This window comes from Vespa crabro, chromosome 5 (assembly GCF_910589235.1).
Source record: "Vespa crabro chromosome 5, iyVesCrab1.2, whole genome shotgun sequence".
Taxonomy (NCBI): domain Eukaryota; kingdom Metazoa; phylum Arthropoda; class Insecta; order Hymenoptera; family Vespidae; genus Vespa; species Vespa crabro.
In genome coordinates, this window is record NC_060959.1 from 4,542,763 (window position 1) to 4,557,986 (window position 15,224).

General features: G+C 27.8%; 1 protein-coding gene across 13 annotated transcripts in view; it reads right to left on the bottom strand.

Annotated features, from left to right (window-relative positions):
• LOC124424389 overlaps positions 1–15,224 on the bottom strand; it is a 117,231-nt gene that overhangs the window by 19,674 nt on the left and 82,333 nt on the right. The gene's annotated exons all lie outside the window — the stretch shown is intronic.

Consider the following 15,224-nt stretch of genomic DNA (forward strand, 5'->3'; position numbering starts at 1 on the left):
ATTAAAGCTTTTACGATATTACGAAACTTATCAAATAATAATAAAAAATAAATAAATAAATAAAAAAATATGTAATAATTATATAAAACGTGATAAATATATAATTTATTTCTTTCGATTAAAATAACATGGCATTTAATTGTCATAAAACATAAGTATAAGTGTGTTAATTATATACCAGTAAAGGATGTCCTGTATAACATTAGAATGTTTTTCAGTAATAAAGGAAGAGTCTTCTTCCTTCAGTAATAAAGGAATCGTTCTACTGGATCGAGGAAGTTTAAAAAGGGCAATGAAATAAATGGAAAATATAAGAAACGGATATGAAAGAAACATGATTTTTTCGATTTATCGAAGCTCGATATTCACCATTTCCTATTGACCTTCTCTTTCTTTCTCTTTACATTTCTCGATTGGTGTCGAACACATTACGTTACGATTACACGGCTCGTTACATTTTCACGATCGATTCACGTATGAATAAAAGGTTCCGTAATCGTAAAAAGAACAATATTGTGATATTATAGCAAGTTATACTCTCCCCCCGGTGTTCTTGTTCGATGTAAACCAATGGAACGTTGTATTTCAGCCACAAAAATGTAAAAATTTTAACAAAGAAAAAAGAATATATATATACATATATATATAGTCTTGATAAAGAATGACTAAAAAAATTATATTAATATTTATAATTTATAATATATTATTAATAAAAATATAATATTAATAAAAATTATATCAAAATAGTAAAGTTCCAATATATCTCATTAATTAAGAAAGATAATTATAAAAATTTAATTTCTATTTATTCGATAAGTATTTTTATTAATATATATATATATATATATATATTTAATATATTAGCTTTTCTATTTTAGCACAATGCGGAACGAAGATTGTTCATCACTGATGTAGACGATACTCGCATGGTATTTTGCAGTAATTTGAGACATGGATTCTCTTTCTCCTCATCATCCACTTCTTCTTCTTCTTCTTCCTCATCTGCCATCGTCGTTGTCGTCGTCGTCGTAATCGTAGTCGTAGACGCCGCCATTGCGTTGGCGGTCGTGTCTTGCATTCGACTCATTCGTCCGTTTCTTCCTTCTTCTTCTTCTTCTTCTTCCTCTTCTTCTCCTTCTTCTTCCTTCTCTTCTCCTTCTCTATTTTACTCTTCTCTTTGGACTCGACTGCAATCGTGTCAATAAACTTCTACTAGAGGATCATCGTCTCCTTTACTGGAGTACATCGACGTTGATATGCAAATTTGACGTATTTCTCGTTAATCAAAAATAATTTCTAAAAATATTTTGACAATTTTTCACAATTTTTCACATTTTGTTATCTTTTTTGCCACTTCGCAATTCGTGAGTAATTTAATTTCGAAGTTAGTATAATCCGTAAGATTTTTCTTTCAATTATTTGTTAATTATTATAATACGTAATATATATTATTATGTCGTTTAATAAGTATTAGTAGAAATTTTTAATATTTTATATCTAGTTTAATAAAGCTAATATAGTTTTATTTTCTTTTTAACATTTTAATAATCGTGGTAATAGTATTGCATTGAAATAGTCGATATGTAATGTCAGAATTATCATTTAAAAAGAACAAGTCAATCAATTTACGTATAAAATACTGAAATTACTTATTAGAAAATATTATATCAATTATTATATTATTTGATTATATCTACTAAATTCGTAAAAAAAAACCTAATGTTATTTATCTATATAAAAAACACCTAAAATTCTTAAAAAAATAAAATAAAAATAAAAATAAATAAATAAAAAAAGAAAGAAAAAAGATATTAATATTGTATAACTATAATATATAAATATAAATATTTTAATTGAAACAAAAAAAAAAAAAAAGGAAAAATAGGAAAAATTTTTTTATATAAGTTATTAATCAACATAATAAATAATTAATACAATTTTTTGAGGAAAATATCAATATACAGATTGATTATAAACTCTTACACGTTATTATTAATTTACATTAATAAAATTATAAAATAATTTATATTGAATGACGATCGAAAGTTATAAAAAAAAATTTCAGATATTAATTTGTTATCAAATTATCAAAATCAATGTTAATTTCGTTGTTACATAATGAAGAAGAAAAGAGTTTTTAAATCATCGCTACGAATAATCGACATTGACGAGAAAATGAAGGCCATGATGGTGGCCGGCCTTTATTTTTTTCTTTCTTTTCAGAACTTCGTGAAAGAGGACCGCAAACGCGTGGATATAACTTCCCTTTCCATTCTCGTTCAATAACTCTCTTTTGGTACTGCAACCCTCGCGTCTCTTTCTATGACGTTAAGCTGACTCGGCGAGACACATAATGTCAAGTGGCATCGACCGACGGTCGAATTAAAGGATGCTTCGTTTCGACGAGTCTGCATTTCGCGACTCGTGGAAATCGATTTTCTAAAAGTGTCTCTCCCTCTCTCTCCCTCTCTCCCTCCCTCTCTCTCTCTCTCTCTTTCTCCGCTATCTGTTTCTATATACGTTTAAAATACTTTTATCGAATAACCTGTCTTCATGACATACGGAAAAAAGAAGAAGAAAAAAATTAAGGGAAAATCGTCGAGAGAATATTAACTGAATTTACATTCTGTTCGGAATGTTCAGAACGTATTCTAGACTGCAAATTCTTTTTACTAACAAATATATTTATTTTTATAAAATGTAGAAATATATATATATATATTGATATGTATTAAGTTAATTCGTGAAAATTATATAGTATTATTTATACTAGTATAATTATACTATATTAAATAAATTTTTTTAGTACATGTATATATACAGACCTATAATGTAATTAACAAAAATGATAAACTACAGATTTTAAGTAAAAATTAACTTTGTCACGATAAAATGTAATAAAATTCAATGAAATACAAATATATACGTAAGAGTTAAACTTCAAAATTATATATAATATATACATACATACATACATGCATAGATATGTATGTATTATTTTCATACGCACACAAATTTATTATTTTCTTTTACTTAAAAAAATAAACATAAATTTTCAATACGTATAATAATTAAAATATTCAATAAAAATTTTCTGAGAATCAATGCCGTAGCTAATTCACAAGGAACAAATAGACAGTAGTCAATTCCTGTACGGATCAGACAAGAGCTTATATCCCTTCAACTTGTTAGATACTCGATATTGAACAGAAGACAACCTTTCTTCTCATTCGACCTTCTACTAGCTACTGAGAAAATCGCTAGCCAACTCCTCTCTCTCTCTCTCTCTCTCTCTCTCTCTCTCTCTCGCTCTCTTGGCAAATCGTTTTTCTCGATCGCTTCGTAGGCCGTTGGCAGTATTCTCTTCTTCTCTTCGTATTCCCCGACCGTACGAGGATCTACCACCATTTACGTAGGCGCTAGCAACTTCCGTTTCTGCTTCACTTTCAACCGTGAAAGACGAGCCTGACATTGACGTACGATAAGCGAGAGGTGAAAGAACCCCGTACGCCTATTTCTTTCTTTTCTTTTATATTCTGTATTTTTTTTTCTTTTTACTCTGAAAAACTTCATTCAGCATAAAAGAAGTGAAATGAATGAGTAAAAATATGGGAAAGAAAATTTCAATATACGGAGCGTTTAATTCTTCTCATTTATTTTGGAACCGGCCATTCGACAAGTTGATTATCATCGTCAATTAATTTATCGATTTTAATTGGAAAAAAAAAGAAAAATTAGAAATCATAAAAAAATCAAAATATGATATATATATATATATATATATATATATATATATATATATATTCAAATAATTAAATAATGAATATATTAAATGGATCAAATAATTGATTTTACTTAAAATCAACAAATCAACGAATAACCATGATTTGTTAAAAAAAAGGATGTATATAAAATTTTCTTTATATATATTTATATATATGTATGTATGTATGTATGTGTATGTATATATGACAATCATTTTTTCCATATATTCACTCTCTTAAAATATAATTAAACGCATTCTAATAAATCAATAAATTTATTCATTTCTAAATTCTCTTTAATGCATTAAAAATGATTTAGATTATTCTCTCTATATACATTATATATATATACACACACACGCGCGTGCACTCACACACAAACACACAAACGTTTCTTGAAGTTATCATCGAGATTTCAAAAAGAAGCGACCAACGTGATATTTCAAACGAAACGAAACGAAACGAAACGAAACTAAAAAGAAAAAAAATTGTCTTATCCGTTCTAGATAAGCAACATTTGCATTGTACACATAAAGATATACAACTACATAGACTTATAATATACAGAAGGCCTCGTTGATAGGTAAGTATGTATATAACAATGGCGCCGATAACGTCACTCGTTACCTTTCTCGAGGCCTTCTTTTAAATGTGTCTCAAACGAGGACATTGAAAAGAAAGTAAAAAAAGAAAAAGGAGCAGAAGAAGATGAAGAAAAAAGAAGAAAAGAAAGAAGAAAATGAAGACGAAGTCGATTCGCCGAATATCGCCAGGAGGCCTTTAAATGAGAGATACTCCCATGAGAAATTGAGACGTCGAATTTGTTCACGAAATCGTTGAATTATTCAGCAATCAGAAAGAGATCTTTCGCTATTACGCTGGAATCTCGAAGATCTTCGAAAGATCTTCGAAAGATTATCGATCGATTATTTGTTTCATATTCGTTTCTTTGATAAATCGATCGATACGTTTTCATCATAAAATTCAATTATTTTTTTTTTGTATTTTCATATTCACCCTTGATAAAATTATAAAAATTGATTTCTACGGTTTTTCTCCTTTTTATCTATTAGGGGGACCGGAAAGTAATGTCGCTTTCTTAATTTAAATTCAAACGAATAAATTTTTAACAAGTTTTTATTTTTAATTACTATCAAATATCGACATGCGCAGAAACGACATTACTTTCCGGTCCCCCTAATATTTCATTTTATTTTTACTTTATTTATTTATTTATTTATTTATTTATTTTTTTGGAGAATACACACTTTTTTCCTTTCAAAAACTCGCCTTATTATTCGCCGGGAAAATTTAATTCTTGTTGATTATATTTATTTATATTTTTTTTTTCTTTTCTTCTTCTTCGTTGATATAATTTTCAAATATTTCCATAGTTGCCTCGTGTTTTCACGTTCGTCATTATAAAATTATGAGCATTGATTTCTACGTTTTTTTTTCCTTTTTTTTTTCTTACAGGTCATAATTTCTTCTCTTACTCTTATGAATAAAATTCTCGTAAAATTATGTTTACCTACACTACTACTTCTTTTCCTTTAGAGAATCGTGATGTTGCGATCTCGAAGATCGTCGATGTAAGCAAGACTAATCGTTGATATAATTTTCCACGGTTTCATCATGGTTCTTGTATCTGTCAAGTTAGTCCTTGAAAAATTACGAAAATTGATTTCCTCCTTCTCTCATTTTTTTAATATTCTCTTTTCTAGAGAATGCGCTTCTTTCTTATCAAAAAAGAAAAAAAAGAGAGAGAAAGAGAAAGAGAAAGAGAGAGAGAGAGAGAGAGAGAGAGGAAAAAAAGAGAAAAGATTCGCTTAATTATTATCACGAAAATTAAATCTTTACTTTTCTCTTATCTCTCTTCGTAAATGAAATTTCTCGTTGATAACATTACCATTACTATTTACTTATCCTTTCGAGAATAGTGAATCGTTTTACAGGGTTTGTTTTAAAATATATATACGTAGTATACTTGTAGCTTTCTTTCTTCGGACAACATGATGAAAGGGGAGGCTTGAGGCCGTGTGAAGGAGGCACCATACTTTCCGTGGCTTCGACCTAGCGAAACTAGCACACATCGGGCGTGCACGAGTAACGTAAATACGATGGAAGTCCGTTCGTTCGTTCGTTCGTTCGCTCACTTAACGATAGCGATGTTGAACACATAAATAACTACGGTGTTCGTGACATAAGCTAAATGATAAATTACAAGATAAAACGATTGTCGCATAAGAATAAAATAAATGAATAAATAAATAAATAAATAAATTATCAAGATATACGATAAATATAATAATATATTTAAAATAAAATTATATAGTAAAGAATTAAAAATAAGATTGTATGTGAATGATCAGTTAAAATCAGATGTGTGTGTGTGTGTGTGTGTGTGTGTATGTAGTACGTATATATATATATATGTGTGTGTGTGTGTGTGTGTGTGTAATATATATAATATGTAATAATAATAATGTAGTAAGTATAAATATATAATATAATATTTGGGAAATGAGGATACCGGAAGGATCGTATCTTACAACGTTGAAAGACGAAACGATACTGATCGTCCTTTCAAAATTCGCTGAAAAACATTATAACGCAATCTGGTACGCGTTGGTACACAAAAATCCACGTACAGAATATCTAAGAGTAACACGCGAACACGCTATGAATATATACATATATGTACATAACTACGATATGTAGATCGCAGCAAGTTCTTATATTCTATTAGTTCGTAGATTCGAACGTGCGAGAATTTTGTAAGGTCGAAAGGTTTAAAGGTTACTGGGTCGATCGTCGTGAACGCCGCGATTTACTGGACTTTAATGCTATTGAATTTACCGTGTAATAAATAATTTAAACGACACATATTGTTAAAGATTATAATATTTGATTACTTTTCTCGGTCAGATAATTTCCGAACATATCTTCGAAGAAACTAGAAATTTTTTCTTTCTTCATTTTTTTTTCCTTTTTTCTTCTTTTTTTTTCTTTTCTTTTTCTTTACTACAAGAGATACGAAAAGAAATGAGAGCGGAACGAGTCGAACACACGTCTTCCAGACATACGACTCTCGTTTTCTTTCTCGTTCTTGGTGATTCTTACCATCACGTGATCAGTGTTTTTGATTACGGTATGTGAACTATATAAACACACGAGATAGCACATTGGTAATTGTATGTGCATATATGTATGTGTGTATATATATATGTGTATATACGTGCGAAGACGATGAACACCTTAGGAGAGAACTAAGAGGAACTTTCGCGTGACCTTGAAAGAAAACTATCAAGTCAAACATGGTAAAAATGATTCTAAAGTTGATACGAGAATAAGCAAAGAAGAAAATTTTTCTAGAAAACAATCATGATCTTTGCGTGAGAAAGAACGCTGTACTGTAAAAAGAAACGAGAGAGAGAGAGAGAGAGAGAGAGAGAGAGAGAGAGAGAGAGAGAGAGAGAGAGAGAGAGAGAGAGAGAGAGAGAGAGAGAACTAGTTAGAAACTTGATTATATACAAAATCATGAACTTTGAAAAGTGTTTCCACCGCGTACGTAGATCTCTCATAGATCGAGATTAATGATAATAAAAGAAATATATATATATATATATATATATATATATACACATATATAATACTTTGTATAAACGAAAGTGTGAAGAATGTGAATACGTAGGTCGTCGCTGTTTCTGTAAGAAAAAAAAAGACTGAAAATCTGGCTCCGATTCCGAAGAAAAAAGATAGAGAGAAAGAGAAAGAAAAAGAAAGAGAGATGAAGATACGAAATGGAATCACCGGAAGGGGAAGTCGGATCGAAAGTTCTGGAAAGTCAGGATGATCGAGATAACGATATACCATGAAGCATGTTAACGGCGAGACTAACGTCTGGGAAAAATCATTATTAAATTCATTGTTCGATGATTCGCAATGGTTCCTTTGTAATTCCGTCGATTTAAATATCGTTCGAGATATACATGCATGTATATACACACACACACACACACACATATGCCCAGAAAAAAAGAGAAAGAGAGGGAGAAGATACAAAGATAAAAAAAAAAGAGAAAGAAAAGAAAAAGAAAGAAAAAACAGAAAAAAAACTTGACATCGATCGTGAAGTTGTTTGGTCAAGTCATTGAAACGGAAGAAAAAAAAAAAAAAACAGATCAAATATATTTAAATGAGAGACTGACAAGAGAGATAGTCGTCATGGGAAATAGAATTACTACATGGTGACATAGAATTACAAGGAACTACGTTAGATTCAATTAGAACTGGTATATTTGATAAAATGATACGACACCTTGATTTGAATTATCTCGGAAAATCGTTTCGTTTGTTCAGCGATAGATCGTTCGAAATCATTTGCGATGAATTTGCTAGGGGACATTTTTTCTTTTTTTCTTTTTTTAACTTCTTCTTTCTTTTTTCAAGTCGTCATCAACAAAACATATCTAATTTTTATCATTAATATGTAAAATGTATCAAGTCCATAGTGAATATATTAGGTATTTATAAAAAAATTATATAAAATATAATATAATTATATTTTATAATTAAAATATAATTATACAATAATTATATTTATTATAATCATCTAAATTTATATATATATATATATATATATATATATGTATAAAATAAATTTATACTTCTATACAAAATTATTACTTCGATAAATATTATAAAAAATATTTCTGTATATTAAATATTAAGTATAATATTATTCATTTAAATAATAATTTAACAATGTTATTTATATCATTTAAATGAAAATAATCATTCGATATCGAGATTTTCAAGATGTTATTTGGACGATCGAATTTATGTTGTTAAAATTACAAATGAAAGAGGTACAGGAACGAAGTTAAGGGTGGTCTAACTATGTTTTGAATATAATGCAAATCAGGTTGGTCCCCGCAACAGGCTCTGCAAAACATCCGGTTTTCTACACTTCGTGGCAGATCGTTTATTAAAACGCGCGCGCTCGACTAATTCTCTCTCTCTCTCTTTCTCTCTCTCTGTTTTTATTTTTTTCTCGTTCTCTCAGTACGTTTCTCTTTCGACAACGGCAGCTAGAATTAAGCTAATACGCGAGAGTGAGAAGCCATTTAACCGTTTTGCAAAAGGAAAGGTGCGTTGAACCGCAGGTGCGAGCTTTGCGGATAGACGATAATTAGTTCGACCTGCAATTAGTCGATGAACTGCGTTAGGTATAATATCTTCGCGAGTAATTCGAGTTCGCGAGAAACATATCGTTAGAGATATGTGATAAATCGATCGAACGATATATACGTCCAAGTAGATCTAAAACCTGGAACTTAATTGTTCTCTCTCTTTTTTTTTTTTTTTGTAAATAAAAATTCATATAAAATAAAAAAATACATGGGGCTATCTAGATTATGCTTTTCCTTTTTCTTATTTTTCTTTTTTCCTTTTTCTGTTCTTTTTATAAGAAAGAAAGTTTTTTTTTCTCTTTTACGTGACAAGATTTATTATTTTCTTTTTTTTTTCTTTTTTTTTTTTTTATCAACAAATTATCTCTTCTTTAAAATGAAGTAGCTTGCGTGATTTTTAATTGAACTCCCGTAAGTACCTAACACCGTCAGTTCTCTTTTCGATAGATGTATAAAAAAAAAAAAAAAAAAAAAAGTAAAGTACATTTACTTTCTAAACACATCGATAATTAAGAATTTGTGAGAAAAATAGTAGGACGTGCAAACGGTGTCCCTGAAATCTCGACGACTTCGCGAAAACGATAATTAACGACGAGAGGTCCTCGGTTACGTGCCAATGAATGACACGAAAGAATTCTACTTAGTTTTAAACTTCTAAAAGATAATATACCTACTTACTTAACTTTGCATATATATATATATATATATATATATATATATATATATATATATATACACATTATTTGAGGTTAAAAATGTTCAAACGTAGGCTGAGTTAACTTTCGTCGAGAGACTTTCATTATCGATTAAGCACGTCCGCGTAATTTTCAGCTGAGCCACATAAAGGTTCGCCATAATGCGAGCGTTAAATCTCGTTTTATGTGAAAGGTCAAACACGTTAGAACGAGACGATGTATGTTCGTTCTAAATTTTCTTATTATAATGATAATATTCGCGTATATATATTTTCGAATAGTAATATATAAGAATAATGATACAAATAAAAGTGATAAAGTTAAAAAGGATATTTTATGCGTTTAAGAAAAAAAAAATGTATATAAAGGAAGAAATTGTTAATAAATCTTGTATATAACGCAATTTTGGTTCAAACAAATAATTATATTACATAAAATATTTGTATTATAAATATCTAATTGCAAATCTGTTGGAGCTTAATGACTTTTTTCTTTTCTTTTCATTTTTTTTATTTATTTATTTTTTTTTTTTTTTCATAAGTATCATTAAAAATAATTTTCTAGTATAGATCTTTAAATATGAAATAACAATTAATTTTCCATTGATCATTTTTAAACGATCAAAAGCAAAAAATAAAAAGAGCAATTAATTAAACGTTTAATTACTAATTAAGAGTGTTTAATTATATTAAATGCATAAAAAAAGGAAAAACAAAAAAAAACATTAATTACATCCTATTATATCTGAAAAGTAATTATATTAAACTAATTATTCTGGACCCTCCTATATAAAGCAAAACATTTTTACATCGTTTTACAATTCATTGACCAGTTTAAAACGATCAAAAAAAAATAAAAGAACAATTAATTAAATGTATAAGTATACTAAATACATTTAAATACATTAAAATATATTAAAATGTATTAAATACATCAAAAAAAAAAAAAAAAAAAAAAAAAAAAAAAAAAAAAAAAGAAAAAAAAAAATTAATTACATCCTATAACATCCGAAAAGAAGTAGGAATACCTAATAATCTTTTGAAATCACCCTGTATTACGTTAAACATTTTTACACCGTTTCACGATTCATTCTCATCATTTTTAAACGATTAAGAGCAGGAAAAGGGCTGAGAAAAAAATGGAAAAAAAAAAAAAGAAAAGAAAAAAGTCGAGACGAGATGAAAAGCGTTGGAATTAAAAAGGGGTGATGATCTAAAGAGAAGAGATGGCGGGCGAGGGAAGAGGGGGGCGGCACCCCAACTAGTTGGACTTCGTCTCTTGCGTAAAACGTGCGAGATGCGATGCTGTCACGACGTTGGTGCACTTTACGAATGCATTTTCATCTTTTCACAGATGACATACACATACATTTTTATATCTTTATCTCGCTTCGACTACAACTCGTACAAATCTTTAAGATCTTCGAATGAATCGAGATCGGCGAATCGTCGAATGAATCGAGATCGGCGAATCGACGATTTAACCGTTGCTCCGGTGATGTACCTATGTATTTGCATGTAATACATAAATATTACATATATACATATGTATGTATGTATGCATGTATTTATGTATGTCATACATAAGTACTCACCTACCTACTTATATGTATTATAGTTGCCTCAAGGCGGATCTCCCTATATGCTTAGAGGGACTGTACGCTCTAGACACAGAATCTTTTGGTCCATTCACCTCTCTCTTGACCCGATTTCCGGACTCTCAACGGTGTTATTATCGTCATGCGCATACTTTATTATTGCATTTCGGTCCGACGGAAGATAACGAATTCTCTAACTTTATGGAATTTAATAAAAAATATTTGATACGTATGTATCAAATGTACATACGAATTAATATTATACGTATTAATTTGTCATTTTATTATGAATCATATATTAAATTTTATTTCATTTTCATTTTTGTTTTTATTATTATTTGTATAACAATGAATGTTAGAGTATTTTAAAGATATTTGAATTGAATCGTGCGAAATGAAACATTTCGATTTAACTTGATTAATTTAATACATATGTTAAAAAAATAAATTGATTTTAATACGTAGGGAAATTAATTTCCTGCAGTAAGAAAAAAAAAAGAAAGAAAAAATAATAAAATAATAAAATAATAAAAAGAAAAAGAAAAAAAAAGTGTTAAAATTGAATAATAAGTGTTTTAATATTATTTAAAAGAATATATGACAAAGATAATTTTAATTTTAATTGATTTATTTTTTTTTTAATTTCTTCTTGACAATCTCTCTATTGTATCAATATAAAAATGTAATCGATAAATATAAATATAAAATTGTAATCGATTCATGAATTTCGAACGGTATCGCATACGAATGTTTATTTTTTATTCACTTTGTATATTTCGTATAATTTTTTTTTTTATTTTTTTTTTTTTTTTTTGAAGGACGTGAAGGAACAAATAAACACATTTGCATGCTTGAACTTCGTTCATCTCGTAAAATTAATATATCAATATAATTGACGGACAAGAAGGTGGAGGAAAGTAAGATGTCAAATGAGATGAAATCAAAAGAAACTAAGTCGAACTTTAGCGTAAGTCGATAAATCATTTATTGCAAGAGTTGAACGAAACGTTGATCTGATTAATGATTGAAGATTGAAGATTAATGTAATATCATGCTATTGATCATGATTATTTAATAATTAGTAATCACTGATTAATGAATATGATAAATAATCAAAATCATGCAATCAAGGGTCATGATCAATTTAATAATCATTAATCAATCAATGATCACACTTTTGATTATGAACGGAATCAATAATTTCTGTATAATAACAATATTGAAGAATGTGAAAATTATTTTTCTTTCTTTCTTTCTTTTTTTTCTTGTTCTTTTTTTTTCTCTATTCAGAAAATAACAAAACATTCTTGTTTAGATTTTAAACGAGGACATTCTGCAAATTTCTACGACATACTCATCTAATGTACATTCGTCGCATTATCTCGTGACGATGTCTTTTATTTATCTAATTCTATTAACATTTTTTTCAATGTCATCAACTTCAGTTTAATCTTCAATTGCAGGTAAGGTACTTGATGTGCAGTGACTAAGTGATACCGCCACGTTTTTATTCAATTTTTTTTTTTTGTATAATGAAGTAAAAGTACTTATTTACTTACTTACTTACGTATGAGATTATTATTAGCTCGTACAATTGATTGACTTTTAAATTATCTCACGACAAAGGTTTTTGATAATCAAAATACAAGTACACATTTTAAGACATTGTATTTTATATTTTATTAATATAATCGAATATGCGGCGGATTGGAAAAAATCTCAGAACTTTGTTTTTTATGCAAAATTTTACCAAGAATACAAATAAATACAATTTAATATATTTTCAATTAAAAACAAAAAATTACTACAGCTCTGTTAAAAAATATTCGATCGATCGTTAGGTTATATTAATCCCTAACAAATAGTATAATAATAATAATAATTGCAAGATATAATCATAATCACGATTGTAAAACATCGTAATAATTTTCATTCGCAATATCACGCTATAGATATTATTAGAGAAAAAAAAACAAAAAAAATAAAAAAAAAAAAAAAACAAAAAAAATAAAGAAAGCAAAAAAAAATGGCAATTACTTTGGTTTCGATATTGCAACCATTTCGACACTATATCCATTTCGTTATAAAATTACGAACATAATAATTAAAAACATTATAATAACGATATTAAATATCTCCTTAGTAAATGTTTAAAAAATTTTAACGAAATATAAAGATTGAAAAAAAAATATATATATATATATATATAAATATATATATTACCAGTATTATCGTGGTTTGATTTCTATAAAACGGTACGAAGTGTACAGTCATAGAAAAATATCGATATAATACCAATATTTTATTTTTTTTCTTTTCTTTTTCTTTTTATTTTCCTATTCCCGATTATAATTTCTATGATTGCGTTTTAAACGATCGAATTACAGAAATGATTACGAAACAATTGATCACCGTTCAATTCTGAATAAAAAAATAATAAATTTATATCCATGGAAAACGAGCTAGCGCGAAAGTTGTTCCCATACGGAGAGAATTTACTTTTGCCATTGCAAAACTTAGAACAATAGATAAGTGTGTAATATTGCAATAAGACACGAGACAGAGTTGCAAGGTAAGCCAACAATCATCGTTGTCGTCGAAGGACAACACCACCGAACGATCGTTGATCCGGTCTTCGTTGAATATAAACGAAAACGTTCGTTCCACTCTCTCGTTGTCACGATAAAACCGGAATAATCTCTTCATCGTACTTTCGCCATACTTCCATTGAAGTCATGGAGAAGAGAAAAAAAAGAAAGAAAAAGAAAGAAGACGAGGAAGAAGATGAAGAAAAAGATGAAGAAGAAGAAGATGAAGAAGAAGATGAAGAAAAAGAGAAGACAAAAGATGAGGAGATGAGAAGTGCGGCTCTTTTGTCGAAATGCCATCCGTGATCAATAGAAGAAACGTGAGTACCTCTCCTTCTTTTTTTTTTTCTTTTTTTTTAATCGATACTTTGTTTCTTTCACAATTTTCTACTTTTATGAAAATTTAAAAATTTAACTTTTTAATCAGAAAAAACGGAACTAAATAAAATATCGTAATGACGATACTTTATTATTGATTCAAGTCATACTTTTTTTTAATATTGAAAATATGCCGATATAAAAAATTAAAAAATATTTAGATTTTTTAATAATACATTTCTCAATTAAAATCTATTTTATTTAAAACGTTTAACAAATTTAACGTACAATTATAATATAATATATTTAAAATTTTACGTTATATTTATTATATTATATTTCTTATTTTATATTATATTCATTTGTATTATATTTATTATTTTATATTATATTTATTATATTTAATATATTTAATGTAATATAATATTTAAAATTATTTTGATCAGAAAGAAGATGTTAATTGGCTATGATAATTTATTATTTAAGTTCAAGTGGTACTTTTTTTTATGTAGTTGAAAAATCTTTTTATATCAAAAATCATAAGAATATCAAAATAGTTTAAATGTATATATATATATATACACATATACACGTCAATTAAAATCTATTTTATTTAAAAATTTAATAAAAATAACGTATGATTTTGTGGAACATACATTTTATCTATTTTCTAGTTACAATATATCGATTTTTAGCTTCGTGGGAATTTTAAATGTAATTTTTCAATAACGCAAAAGAGGTATGGTGAAACTTGCAACAATTCATTATTTAAATTCAAAAAATTAAATTTCACGAGAATATTAAATTAAACCTTTTCTTTTCTTTTGTTTTTCTTCCTTTTTTTTTTTAATCAGAAAATGCGAAAGTAGTTGACTCGTGACAATTTATTATTTAAATTGAAATTGTTTGTTCGCGCGAAATTTTGTAACGATTAAGAAGATATTAAATATTTATTCGTTCAATATACAATTTATTTATATATTTCACGAAAATAATGTATAAATTATGTCTTAATATTTTCCTTACATTGATTTATGCGAAAGTTTCTCGATCGATTTATCGTTTTC